The sequence below is a fragment of the Parus major genome, chromosome 2 (assembly GCF_001522545.3).
Source record: "Parus major isolate Abel chromosome 2, Parus_major1.1, whole genome shotgun sequence".
Lineage (NCBI taxonomy): Eukaryota > Metazoa > Chordata > Aves > Passeriformes > Paridae > Parus > Parus major.
Window position 1 is genome coordinate 107,484,716 of NC_031769.1, and position 15,462 is coordinate 107,500,177.

At 35.4% G+C, this 15,462-nt stretch overlaps 1 long non-coding RNA gene across 1 annotated transcript; it reads right to left on the minus strand.

The window, feature by feature from the left end:
• Nucleotides 1-10,870: 10,870 nt before the first annotated feature.
• LOC107199369 lies at nt 10,871-15,183 on the minus strand. Its single transcript, XR_004500215.1, has 2 exons — nt 14,454-15,183; nt 10,871-11,009 (listed from the first exon to the last, which is right to left on the minus strand). It is a non-coding gene; the product is annotated as an uncharacterized LOC107199369 (long non-coding RNA).
• Between the last annotated feature and the right edge of the window lie 279 nt (nt 15,184-15,462).

Below are 15,462 nucleotides of genomic sequence, written 5' to 3' on the forward strand. Positions count from 1 at the left end.
ATACAAGTACTACTGATTTCTGAAATAGTCTATGTGATTGTATTATTCTGTGATTCACTGCAGTTTTTCTGGGAGACTGTAACTCATATTGTAGATGAGTTTTATGCTTAGCTTTTGAGATGAGTCTACTAATTCTACCTCTTTCTTGCAGCACCTAATATAGTTTGCCTTAGGATAAAAAAAAAAAAATCAATAAGATTTCATTATTTAGGTTGCTGCTTAACAGAAACCAGTCCCTGGACTGGAGGGAGGGTTTAAAAAAATGTAAGAATTTGTGGCATAGATTTTTTTCTTACATCTTAGCTTGAATTTTGTCTCCTCTTGTCTAACCTCAAGAGAAGATTTCAGTTCATGTCAAGATTGGGGGAAAAGCCCTGAACTTTACATTGAAGGAAATTCTGAAGGTCCATTTTTTACTTTATACCTGTTTAAGATATTGTTCTGCTCTCATGTTGTATCAGAATAAAAAACTCTAGAATAAATAAAGAACTTATAATAGTGTATATTTAAAAGTGAAAATTATCATCTTTAATAGTGGTTGAAAATAATTTGTTCTTTGAAGACTAACCTAAATTCCAAAATATTTAGTTGCAGTCATTCTGATCAACAGTTCTGTTTTAATCATTATTCTGATAAGAACTGGAGGGTGCATCAAAGTGGAAGCTTCAACTAAATGTACAGTTTTCATATTTGTAATGTTTACATTTTTTAAACTAAGATGAATTTTAATCTATATCATAGAACCATAAAATCATAGAATGACTTGGGTTGAAAAGGGACCATAAAGATGTATTTTCAACCCCTTTTCAGTGGACAAGATTACCTTTCACTTGACCAGGTTTCTCAGAACCCAAATCAACCTGGTCTTGAAAACTTTCAGGGATGAGGCATCCACAACTTCTCCAGGCAACATTTTTCAGTGCCTCACCACCCTGAAAGCAAAGAATTTTCCCCTTATATCTAATCTGCATATACTCTCCTTGTTTGAATCCACTTCCTTTGTCCTGTCACAACAAGCCCTTGTAACCAGTCTCTCTCCATCATTCTTGTAGGATATTCTCAGATACTAGAAGCTCAAAGCCTTCTGTTTTTCAGCTGAACAATCCCAATTCCAAAGATAACCTGGAGAAAAAGAAAAAAAATACACTATTTAGTGTGGATATCTAAATTTGATTACAAATTTACAGTTTCAGTTTTTCATTGGATGTAGTCAAGATTTTTCAGTTTTAAAATAAAGGGCAGATACGACCCATATTATCAGGTTCTTCAGAGACCTTATAGCAAAGAAGATAGAAAATTGTTAATAACTCTTTTCCATGCAAAATTTATGTCTTGCAAGAAAGATTTCATTTTGTTTTCTCTTGCTATCTCACAGAAACAAAGGTTCATGCACATTTTAAAAGCTATAATGCATTTGCTATTTAAAATGCAGTCATTATAATGACAACATATCACAGATGGCAGATAGTAAAAGGGACAGTTTTGCAAAAGAATGTTCCTAAACTACATTTATGCAAACTGACAAATAAATACAGTCACAAGGTCAGTTTGTATATTCCCTGTTCACATTTATGAACGCTCACAGACATAGCAAGCACCGTTATAGTCAGTGAGATAATTCTTCTAGATAGCTCTCAGAATCTGCAAAAGGTTAATAACCTGATAGAAATCATTTTATAAATTATTTGACAAAGAGAAAACATGGATTGTAAAGGTACAAAATTTACAGCAAATAATTTCATCAGTCTCACTTTTGGGGAAGTGGTATTTTATTAAAAATGAAACAGGGTTACTGCTGGGATAAATAAATGATAGCAAAGGACAAAAGGGGACATTTGAAGGAGGATATAAATCCACATATCATAGTGAACCAATCGATCCATCACTGAATAGTGTCCATCTAAGCAAGCTCATTGATTCTGGGGGAAGCTGCTGTTGCCATTGGCTAATCATTTTTATCAGAGTAGGCAATAAACCCTTGAAGTTATCTTCTCTTTTTCTGCATCTGTGTACTCTCACAGAATCACAGAATGGTTGGGATTGGAAGAGACCTATGTAGATCATATAATCCCCCACTGTCCCTCCAGCAGGTTCACCTAGAGTGGGGTGTTCAGGATCATATCCAGGCAGGTTGAATATCTCTCCAGAGAGATTCTACAGCCTCTCTGGGCAGCCTGTTCCAGTGCTCTGGAATGCTCACATTAAAGAAGTTTTTCATCATACTCTGATGGAATTTCCTGTGTCAGTTTGTGCCAATATTGTTCTTTGTCCTGTCACTGGGCACCACTGAAAAGAGCCTGGCACCCTCTTCTTGACACCTGCCTTTAGGATATTTGTATGAATTGATAAAACCCCCTCTCAGTCATCTTTTCCCAAGAAAAATAGGCCAAACTCTCTCAACCCATTGTCTTCCCATAACAGTAAATGGAGATTATACTTTTGTATTGAAAGATCTGCCTCTCATAGAGCATGACAGCTTCACTCTGTTAACAAAAACTCTTAAAATTTACTAAAAATATGACTTCAAAAAGTCAAATAAACAAAAGTAATGTAATACTTTATTATGTTCACATTTCAAACCAAATTTTCTAGGTTTTTTTCCCCACACTTTCTGTGTTTCATTTAATTTCAAGCAAATATATATATATATATATATATATATGTTTTGTTTTCTGAGAGCAATAGTTCAAAGTCATGATGATTGACCAATGTCTGAACTTTGTGTTCAGACAGAATTTGATCTTACCTCAGACTCAGAACAAGTTATGCAGGTCTGCTGGATCAGTGGCTCACTATTTTTTCTTCTTATATTTTGCTCACAACAACTCTTGAATTATATAAAATTTTATTCCAACAACTCTTTCGTTATATAAAATTTTATTCCCTTGTTTTCCTTGTTTCTAGGAACTTCCAATGATATTGATTCCTACTGAAATTCAGGATTGCTTCTCTCATTCTGCAGTAATGGTTTAGTGCATTTTTATTTTGCTGAAACTACTGTATCCTTTGCTGAAAATGTAGGGAAAACTTACAGGGTGGGAGAACTTTCATAAAGACTGACCTAAAATATCTGAAGTAAGGAAAATTACCACAGGTCTCAGATTTATATTCAGATCTGGTATCTTCAGTTTAGCTTCTCCTACAAAGCTAAAACAAAAAATCTTATAATCATGGTTGTTTGTTAGTCTGGACTGCTGAACTCTTCAGAAGCAGAGCTGTTTCCTAGGAGAGCAACAAATGCCCAGGGAATTCAGCCATCTCTACAAGGAACTATGAGGTCTTGGGCCTTTTCATGGAGATTGTAAACATGCCTGTTCTTCATTTGGACTTACAATGAAGTAAAGTATAAAAAAACAGATATTAAATCTCTTTAAGAAATAAAAGTTCCACTTTTTTTCCTTTACCTCTCTGTCTCACACCCACCCCTAAAGAACATAGATAATTATTGCTGCAGGGTGAGCAGGAAGAAAGTGAAAGTTGTTAATGGTTTCTATTTTTACACAGATATAAATGATACCCAGTGGGACCATAAAAGAATCTAGGTAGATAGAAATCAGCAGTCATGTTACAAAACTGGAAGCTGTAAGATTATATCCAATGAAAATTATGAGAATATTTTATCTATTAAATAATCTTTTGAAACTGATTATTGCACAGTAATAATAGAGGTGCACAATAATAATAGAGGGAGAGGGGGAATAGGGATAGAGTTTTTTCACAAGTGACAAGCCAAGCAGGAATAGATAACATTAACTTTCAAGAAACTACCATTCTATTCCTGAAAAGCCATTAAAATATTGACCCAAATGTGTCCTAAAATCAGTATAAGTACATGAGCGTACTGTAAATAAAACATTTTGAGTGCTGAACTATTTTTGGACGTATGAACATCTTTTGAAATTTTAAAGGATCTTTTGAAGACTCTCCAGATCAAGATCTGCTCTTGTTCTTGCATTGTACACATTCTCCTTTTTGTTGCTTTTGGTACATCTGCACTTTGATCCTCAGCTTACATTTCAAGGGAATTATCACCTTACAGGACAAACACCATCTAGGTTTAAGAAAATGAATTCAAATGTTGTTGCTGCTATAGCATAAAGGTCAGACCAGGCACCTGGGTTCACCAGCATCCTGGGACAATATTCAAGCTGTATTGATCCGAGACCAGTGCAGTCTACTCACTTTCAAAGCTAGCCAGCTGAAAGGAAGTTTGGATAAAGCCAAAAAATCTGCACTCATGACTGCTTTTGAAGCTGTTGACATATCTTAAAGATAGTATAATCTTACACACAATCCCTAGAAGTGTTAGCTGTTCTGGGCAAAAATCTCACAGGAACAGCACATTAGTTTTGACTTATGAACCACCTAAGTAACTCTAATAGAAAAAGCCACTCAACTGGTCTGAAAAACTGATGCTTTGTAAATTGCATTTACAATCAGAAAGGCAAAATGATTTAGTCTAATCATTAATTGGGAGATCAGTTCTCTCGTGTTAGATTTCTTCTGTAGACAAACTTGGAAATATATATATTTAGTAACCTCAAAATGTAACACTTATTCAAGTCAAAATTTCCTTGGATTTATTTTCTGCAAAATGTAAATGCTTCCTAAGGGTTGGTCTTTTTCCCTATGAATATTTTGGCATAGTATTCCTGCTAATAGGGTTTACAGAGAGAGTTTACTTTCTGAAAGTGAGTTTCTAAATTATAGTTCCCAATGATGGCACTGTAAACCTGAATCTTTACACTTGCAATAATAGTAACTTACAATTTACAAGCTTACAATTACAGTAATAGTCAGTGATATCTGTGTCCAGTAAAAAAAATTTGAATTTCAAGCTAGGCACAGACAATAAATATCCTAAATTACATCCAAAAGCACACAGATGGTTTTTGAAATCAAATAAATTTATCTCTATGATAATATTGAAAGATGAGAATCAGACTCAGTGGATTGATACCTAAAAAAATGAAATCAGAATTTAGCTTTTGCACAGAATGAACCCTCAGCAGGCTAGGTTAGCAATGTTAACATTTTCTCTGCAAAACCCTTCAGATGGAGTACATCTCTTGCTTACATTGCCACTTACTCCAGAAGTCCTCCTCCTACTGAGTTACTTCCTCTCTTTGCGTTGCACCCCACAACCCTCCTTTTTCTCTTTACCTTGCAACCAAATCTTCCCTCTGCTCAGCGCAGCACATCTCCTCTCTGTGCTCACTTTAGGCTGAAGGAGAACACTGGCATCTCAGCCCTTTAGTCTTTTGTGTGCTTGTTCTTTTACTTTTCTCTATCCCCATGCAGTATGTCATTTTCTCCTATCTATCTGCATGACTGTAGCTTTTGCTGGTTCTGTAAAGCATTTGTTCTTTATTCTGCCTCTCTTCCTGTAGAACACTTTATCACAGTTTTCATAAAGGCCTTTACAAAATAGGGAGAAAGAGAAGCAGTCTCTCTTCTATTCACTCCTTCAAACTGAAAGCTGAGCATATGCTCACACTTGCCTTCTTTGAAAGACGTGATGAGAGATTATACCTGCCATATGCACAGAGTCCTATAAAGTTGATGGAAAGGAAGGTCAAACCAACTTTTCATGAGCTCTGCACCCAACAGAGCACCAGGTCCATTCACAGTGATATTCCCAGCATTAATAGACTGCAGAGATTCACCTGGCCATGTGATTCCTGCCAAGGGATTTTTACCCAGAGCCACCGCAAACATTAAGCCTTTCTTGTTCACTTTTACTGACAGTGAAAGATTTGACTGCATCCTGGAGCATAAGTGCAACAGATAATGTAAATGCAACCAATAACCTCTGAAAAGTTCCCTTCTCTCTTATAACTCATTATCTCTGATATTGTCTCTTTGTATTATTATGTGTCTCCTCTCTGGCCACCCCTGCAAGCTGCTTAAGCAGTAAAGAGAATAATAGCTTTTCCAAGACTATTTAAAATTAAAAAACAAAACACTTCTATAGGTTTATGTAAGAAAGAGAGAGCTCTGGTTCCTCAAATGTGACAGCATGGGTTGACTTGAACTTTACCCATATAACTTATTGAAACTGATGCATTAAATTAAATCAATACGCTGGATATCACTTTGCCATCTACTATTACATCTAGGCTGAAATGATCTGATGTGGAGTGAATTCAGGTGGGAGTGAGATGAAATATTCTATACCAGAAGGCAGAAATTCCACTTGTTAATTGATGGGTTGTTAGCAAGACTTTAAACAACTTGGCAGCTGGCTGGCAGGCCTTGTTCAGTGGGTGAGCACATATGATGTATTGATATTTAAAAGGATATAACCCACTTACAATCCATATAATCACACTTCTTCCTCACACTTTTTTCTACCTAGTCTTGTCACAGTCAAGAGCAAGGAGTTATGGCAATGGAAGAGATAAAAACAAAATGCTTTCTTCATTCTTTCTCTTTATTTAGCCTGACAGCATTCTGAAAAAAGTGAATTTCACTATTTGCCCTGTAAAGTTCTAGCTGAAGGACTAAGTTTTGTTTGCCTAGAAAGGAGACCAAGTACCCCTTTTCACTATCACAAGTTCTTTTTCTAGTTTTCTAACATAGTAATGAGTTAGAAATAAGAAAGTGCTACTCAGAAAACTTAAAAATCATCAAGGAGGCCAAGAGTATGAAACATTTCAGGGTTTCTTCTGCATTTATTTCCATACAGTATTTACTTCACATTAAGTTCACAATTGTCTTTTCATTCACTACTTCATGTCTATTATGTGTTGTACAAGACCATTGGAGTGGTATAAAAGTACTTCACAGTCTTTAGCCTTACAACTACTGTGCACAGAGGGTATTTTACTCATTTTATAAGTTATGAAATGTAGCACACAGAAAATAAATTACTTTCTCAGTGTTAGAGAACTGAGAAACTTGAATCAAACCTTATTGTTCCAAAGGTGTGTACAAACCTGGAGTCTGTGTTTCACCAGCATTATAGAGGGTTATAAAGGTCACAAATTCACTCTTCCCTTGCTTCAGATCACTCATTTTACAGAGTACATCTACTCTTTGATGCCCAATGAACCCCTCTCCTCACCAGGTGACTACTGCTTTACTGCATCAAGTTAACACTGTACATGGAAAATTACTAGATGTCATCTGAGATGCTGACCCACATTTAGTGATAGTCTCAGAAACAGAATCACCCCATTTGCACAGAATTGCAAAGACTTGCTAAATATGTGGTAAGTGCAATGTCACTTGTGTTTACTTCTGCTGTGCAGTTCTGTGGAAGTACAGACCACCAGCTCTGAGTGTCTCCCTAACACCCATTACATCCAAATCAGGAACCTGCTCCAAAGGACACTTATCCTGCCCTACCCTACATGTTAAGTCACATTATGGAAACGTCTGAACTGAGTTGTCTGGAAGATATTCTCCAAGAGCTGTCTTCAGCACTCCTCACAGCTCCTCACAGGACAGATAGAGCTAGCTAGCCTAGTGCAGCCCCCCCCCTGAAATATACCTCAGATATGGCCATCAGCACCCAGTGCTTCTGACTGAAGATTAACCTCTCTGCCACTGAACCACTTGATTAGGTAAACCAATCTTTTAGGCATGAACAGATAATATGGCTCTTACATGGATATTCATGGCACAGTCTGAATTAAAATGGATTCCCAATGAAAACTCTTTTAAACAAGCTTGATTATAAACACATTTGGGATAGAAATGTGAGAATTATAATGGTTCTTCCAATCTAGACAGTATTGCTGGAGAATGACAATGAGTGATCTCCTGTGCCTTTCCTTTGCTTTGGGATAATGAAATACATTATTGTAGCAGGATGTTCTGCTTAAGTGGGGGGTAAAACACCATTGGGCTTACACGACTTGAAGAATGTTTAGACCAGCCTCACTCTGCAATCCTAAAGCTAAAATTCTAAGAATGTGAAAAATAGTGTTTCCAGACAGAAACTGACACTGGTGAGGGTATGGCAAAGATCCTGATGAAGGAACCAAGAAGTGATAGCACAGATATCTTATCTCAGACTGCTGAGATAAAGGCTGCTGAGCTGGCACGTGTAGCCTAGAAACATTTGATTGACATTCAACCACTTTATGTTACAAAAGCTCAGTCCCACTCTTTTACAGCACTAACCTAACACATTTCTTCTGGAGGTGTGTGTGGAGATTCCTGCCTTGAACAGGGACACCTCAAGGTTAATCCCTGAGGTCAAATGAGAGATTTGGCCACAGTCATTGGCATGGGTAGGTAACATAAATCTCTACTAATTAATTATTCATCTAGCTTTGAAATTATTGATTTAACAAATATGACATTATTCTACTACTTATAACTATCTAGACTGTGTTAATTTTGATTAATGTCTTTTTAGTCTAATTGTTATAATCAATTTAAATAAATTATCTTTCTATCAACATATTTATATTTATATAAAATAAATATAATATTTATATGTTTGTGTTAATATTCATAAAAGATAAATTCACATAAAGGATCAATTATTCCTATATAGTCCTTTAAACATAATTTGCTGACCAAGTCTGGGACTCGGATTGGATCCAACCATAGTTTGACTCCTCTTTGAGAAGGAGTTTAGAAAGAGAGCAAGGAGGTTGAACTTCATGACTCAACTGGACTGCTGCCCTGATAAACTTTTCCTACAGCTTTAATTCTGTTTGTGACAGCTAAAAAGAGGAAAAGCATGGTCATGTTTCCATTAGAATGGTGGAGGATTTTGGTGCTAGCTTCAAGGGCTGAATATCTTCCAGAAGCCCTAACATATGGCATGCTCAATGGAAGTTCCATGTTCAGGGCATCTCAAAATTTGTCTTGAGCCATTAAATGTGCTAGAAATCTCCCTTGTGAAGAATAACTGGCACTAAGGAACTCAAAAAGCTTAGAAATAATATGAGATTATTAATTTTCTTAATTTACAGTTTTATGATGCAATTTCTCACCCAAATGAAAGCTCCACTCTTTGAGGTGAAATGTTTAAAGATGTCTGCACAACTGCAATAAAAATATTCAAGGTGATGAAAGACCAAGAATATGATGAGGTTATTGTAATTATGGCAGAGCTTGCAGGTACAAACCATCTGGCAGAACTGCTAATTTCATAGCAGCATATTCTCAGTGTGCTAACTTTGTCAAAAGCTTTGAAAGTCAGCATCCATTTATATTCTGAGCTACTGTTTTCAAAGGTCACTCTCTAAAGTGTTCACACAAAGACAGAGAGAATAGAAAAAGCCTGACTGTTTATTCACATTTTACTTGCACATAAAAGGCAATTCTGAATTTAACTGGGAGAAGGAACGTGGCATCCATTCAACAGTTAAGAAACATCAAGCTGTAGCACTTGAGAATGTCTTTAAACATACTGGTGGGACAGTACTATCTTATCCTAGAATTATTAATACCATCTTTCCTTTAATATGTAGTATTACTTTTTAATTATAAGTATTTAATTTGACTGATGATACATATATTTGCTTTCTGGCAGTGGATACTTCACAGGACCAGTGGTCTGTCATATTTTTTTTTTATTTAAAATACTCTAATAATTCTGAAAAAACATTGTAGTTATCATCAATTAATCCCTGACTCCCCAAAGACTATTGTCTCTACAGACCACAGAGCTCCCGAGAGAGAGACTGAAAAACGATGTAGTCAGGATCAAATTAGAAACTGTTTCTGCTTCCTTGAAATACATGTTCTTCCAATTCATCTGCATGCAAACACATTTTGTTCTTTACTTCTTATCTGAGGAATGTAAATCACATAAAAGGTATTAATTCGTTTCTGGTAGAAAGGGAATTTTCCTTTTGCAGAAATCTCTGCTGATAGCAATAGTCTTTTATACTTTATGGCCAAAGTAGAAGAGATGTTTAAGTATTTCCTTTTGGGAACTTTATATTGGGCATATAGGTTTCATTGGGCAAGCACACAAACAAATCCCATGACAGTTTTTTGCAGTGATTTTGCAAAGTTTATACGCAGCTTACCGAAACCAAAGGGGATTGTATATGCAACTAATTTGTTTGTTTGCTTGCTCTTGAGATTACCTATTTATCTCCCTCCAGACAATGATGAAGACAAATGCTTTTATCCTTGGCACAATGTGAATTTTTCACCCCAAAATGAGTTTGAAATATTCAAAAAAAAGTTTATTTAAAAAACTTCAGTAAATGCAGATATTCGCCAATTGTAAACTGCATGTTTCAAAGATCTGTCAGCTGGTATTCTGACTGCTGAGGAGAAGGAAAAAAAATCTTCATTTTTCTGTGCACAAGTTGCTAAATTTAAGACTGTTATACAGCCAATATCCATATCTGAAAGGCTCATATGTAGTGAAATATATTAAGAAGTATCACTCAAAATTAGTAACAGTGATTTTTTTTAACAGAAATATCATATTCTGCAGTGCATGTAATAAATTCCACACTTAAGCAAAATTTTAAAAGTTAATTTCAAGATAAATGTTTCAATAAGGTTTGAATATGAATAAAGTTTTAGAAGAAATACATTTAAACATATTTTTCACCTCTGCTGTGATAGGTTTGTATTCATGCTTATTGAGGAAGTATCTGAGATTATACTTGGAAGATTCCTGACAGGGAAAGCTTGTAGGAGTGAGAAATACAAACAAATAAGATATATAATGAGAAAAGGAAGGGTTGGATATATAAAGGATGAATGGCAAATATCACTTGGATTAACAGACCGTGTTTCCTTGGTAAAGCAAACCATAAACAAAATGGAAAACAAAATGAAAGAAATTCAGAATGGACAGAAGGATAAGAGAAAGAACAATATGTGTGGAACAAGTTTAGGAAATAAACTCAAGAATAAAAGATAAAAATAGGACAAACTGTGCTTAGAATTCTGATAATTTTTTAATTGGACAAAAGCCATGTATTTGATGCCATTGGTTGTATTCCTCTGAGCTAGAATCCTTTGTGCAGGTTTTCTCAGGTCATCCACCCTTTTGTCTCACATGAAGCCATAGTCCAGGGCTATTAGGAATAAAGTCCAGCATTAGTTTCCTCTGTAGTTTTTACTTTGTAACTTATGGAAATTGAAATTGGTTCAAAAATCTCCGATTGGAAAATCTATGGGGGTTATAACAGCAATAATTTAACGGAGTAAAAAAATTATAAATTTAAAATGCTTTTATAAGTGTTGTGGCCATATCCATTCATTGCAAAGCTCTTTTTTCAACACATATTCAGTTTAACAGAGTAGTACTTCAGGGAAAGTTTTTTGTAAGAAGTAGTTTGAACCATTAGGTTTTGATTTGATTTATGAGATTTTAGCTCAATTCTACTGGGCCTGCATTGTCCTCTATTGACGCAAAGGATGTTCAGAAATAATATAGAAAGTGTGGAAAAGAAGAAAAACTCTGCCCTTTATGTGTGAGAGCAGAATGATGGTTACCCAAAAAACTAGAACACAGAAACCTAGAGTTAAAATAACAACAATAAATATTTTTTTTTAGGCTACTGATTTAAAGGCAACTGTAGCCCTGTATTCAAGGAGGGTGACCCCATGGAATGAAAAGGACAATTCTTTTATAAAAATAAAGTCCTAAAGAAGATTGCCAGCACTGTTGCTGCTCCCTAAAAAAACATGAGGGTTATATTTGCAAACAGAATAATAAGGAGAGAAGTGTGAATGTTTATAGGCAGACCTGGCCAACCTAACTAACCTTGGCTCAGCTTTGGTAAGGCAGGGGTGGTTATCATAAAAACAGCCAGTATTATTGAGTAAAGTGACCCTGAATGAGTGAGAATATGGCCAGTTTTTCCTCAGGGAGGATTTTCTTTAAAAGAGATTGGAAATCACTACCTGTAGGACAGCTGGTTATCCAGGTCAGATACAATTCAATTGTTCTGTCCTTTGGTTATGAGTATACTTATCATGTTGTCTAGAACCATGCAAAATCAGGTTGTTATACAAAAGTTATGTCATTCAGAAGTATGTTAAAAACAACATGACTTGAATAAGTCCACCTAGTTTTGGGAAGCTTAGATATAGCAAAGCAAACTGCAAAAATAAAATGTTGTGATGGAACTCTGTAATTTTCCAGTCATCAAAGTGGAACATTTGGATAGATTTAAAACCTAATCAATTACACAGAATTTTACAGAGGAAACAAAACAAAACAAAAAGCAAACCCAAACTGAAAAACCCTCTACTAGTGTGATGAAAAGATGGTTCATGTGACTGTTGTAGCATCCTATTCCAGTAATAATCAAATTGAAGATTAATCTGCAAAGAAAGCAACAAATGTCATGCATTCAGGAAGAGGAGAGGAGAAAGCAGTGGAATTCTGTCTTTCATATTTGCAGAATAAATTAGAGAGAAAATATTTCCCTCTTCTTTACAAAGAAGACAGATAATCTTCCAGCCAGTACATTCCAAGCAAGAAAGAGTGGACCACAGAGAAGCTGATTGAAGTTTGTGGCTGACAGAGAAATCTAAGAGGCGAAGGGAATATGGAGGAACATATAAGAAGGAAGTATCTTTATATAGTGTGACAAAAGTAGTAAATACAATGACAGTGATAAATACATTCTAGGCAGGAGACTGTCAATATACAGTTGATTTGGGGGTGTTGGATATTCTTAAAAAGAATTATCAGGTAACCAGTTGCTTCTTAAAGCTTTTGTCAGAATTTTTGGAAGGTTGTTTTAATAGGAATGGAAAAAAGGCACCATCAGTGCTTTGCAGAAAGTGCTTCTGAGAGTTACAAAACACCAGACAAATTAATTCTCTGCTGGAAACGAAAGATATGAGAAGCTATATACTGCATATGAGAGGCTAGATTTGTTAAAAAGAACTTCCAGTAGCTGTAGAAAAAGAGCATAAGTTATGCAATGGAGACCAAGTAAGTTCCTGATGTGACTAATATAAAACATAAGCATAATTAGTAAAAAAATGTGACAGCATTGGTTTTCCATGCTGTGCTCTTTTTGACAAAGAGTTAATTTTCTCCATAGTAGCTAATAAGGGGCAATGTTTTGTATTTGTACTGGAAATAATGTTGATAGCTCAAGGATGTTTTTTGTTATTGCTGAGCAAGGCTTGTGCAGCATCAGTGCCTTTTCTGCCTCTCCCATCATGTCACCAATGAGCAGTCTGTGGGTGCACAAGGAGATGGGTGGGGACACAGCTGGGGCAGCTGATCCCCAACTCACCAAAGGGATTTTCCATTTAGCTCAACATAGAAAGACTGGGGAATAAGGGGAAAGGAGGGACTCTTGAAGTGATGGCATTTTTCTTTCCTAGTCATTGTATGTGATGCAGCCAGATTTTCCAGGAGTTGGTTGAACACCTCCCTGCCAACAGGAAGTGTTTAAAAAAAAATTATCTCTGTCCATGAGTTATTTTCTATTTTTCCCATTCTAGTTCTCCCCTCCATCACATGGGGGGAGTGAGCAGGTGGCTGTGTGGGGTTTAGTTGATGGCTGGTATTAAAGCAGGACACATACATACCATATACAGACATCCTAGCTGTGCAGAAAATTCCTCAACAGCTGGATGGAGTCCCCTGTTGTCCTTATTTGTAGAAAAGGGACCTACCTACTTTTGGAAATTATTTAAGAAATAATCAAATCTGAAAATTGCTGCAGAAATTTAGTATTGATAGAAAAGGAAAAATATTGTTAAATCTATAACTTTTTATGAAACCACTGAAGTACAAAGGAAGGAATGAAATTTTGTCATGGATTGTACTTACACATTTGATATATTGTTTTTTCAGAAAACTGCACCTGGATGCAGTTGGTGAAAATATTCTAAAAATGATACAAAATCTCTGTGGAAATTCTCATGAAAAAAAAAAAAAAAACCATGAGAAAAGTAATTGGTTTAACTTGAGGGTAAATTTAAACAAATTTCAGTAAATTCCACTGACCCTCTTTAACCATTAAAATAGCCCAGAAACTTAAAAAAAAAAAAAAAAATAATAAAAGGGGGGAAAAATGTTACTGTTGCTACTTTCAAGGAGTAGTCATCATGTCTTGATAGGTGATATTTCCCTGAATGGGCATTGCATAGAAATTTCAGCAAAAGAACAGATAAAATTTAATAATTAATTCTAAATGTATGTGAAAGTACAAAGAAAAATAAAAACCTTCTTAAAATCATTGCAACTCAATGCAAAGATTTGATGAATTATGTTGAGCTCTTTGAATCCAGTACATTGTGACAAAATCACCAGAGATGCCAATTATTGTGAGAGAGTAACTCTCAACTGCTGCCCTTGGGAAAATCTGCAACATTTGTGACATGCGTATGCCACCATATTCTTGTCTTCTTGTGCAGAAGAAAAGAAACCCTTTGTCTCTGGAATTTGTGTACAGGTGTAGAGATGAGAATAGTAAGAGACCAAGTGTCAAGCAGTTTCCTGCCCTGGTGTATCATTACTCTCAGATATTATAAAATCTATGCCTTACCTTTGCAATTTATCACTCTCTCAAAGTTGTTGTGGAATTGAGAGATGCTTTATGTACAGGTACTGAAAAAAACCACTGCAGTTAGTCATTTACATCAACTATGTAAATTTTTGTTGAACAATTTAAATTCAAAAAGGAATCGTGACTACAGAGCTAATTTATTCAGACTGCTTTTGTCCATGTAGGAATACTATTTATGCTGTACTATATTTCCATATCCTGTTTGATTTGTAAAGTTAAACATTTATGTCCTTTATTGATATAATCATTCGTGTCTTTGGAGAATTAGTGAGCACTGATCAATAGTTTGGAGGTTAATCAGTACTTTACTCCTTCACTCCAGTTAAATTTAGTTCAATTAAACAGAATTGATGCTAATTACTGTCCTGATTGAGCAGTGGTTATTACCATATTACCATTCACTATCAGAAAGCTAAATCAGTTCCCCAAGAGGCAGCTCAATAGAGCAGTTATAGTGACATAGCATGCCCCAATTAAACCATCTATATTGTGACAACATATTTATGTCGAAATTTTCATGCTGATACAAATTAGAAACTTGTATTTCAAGACTAGACAGCCCATAGCCAAGACACAGATGAGTGCACCAGTATAAAGATGGAAAAATGTAAATATTGACCCTAAAGCAATGTTCCATTGCACCTGTGAATAAAAAAAACACATAGTTATTTCAAGGTTCAGTTCAGCAATAAAGAAACCTCTGCTCACCTTGTGGAGGAAAAATTGAGAAACTGCTTTTTCTGAAGCATTTAAAAATATAATTTTTGCAAAGTGTTTCACATACAGACTATGTTCTAGTCCTTTTCCTCTCTTTCCCATATTCCTTCTCTCTGTTTAGGAGCTGAAGAGTAGATGTAGGTGCTGGGATTTAATCTGTGCATGAGGAGTTATTTGTGCAACACTTTTAATTAAATGGGGTAGCAATTCAGCACTTCCTAACGCTGTGACCATACTTATTTTTAATTTAAAAAATAAAAAAAACAACAAA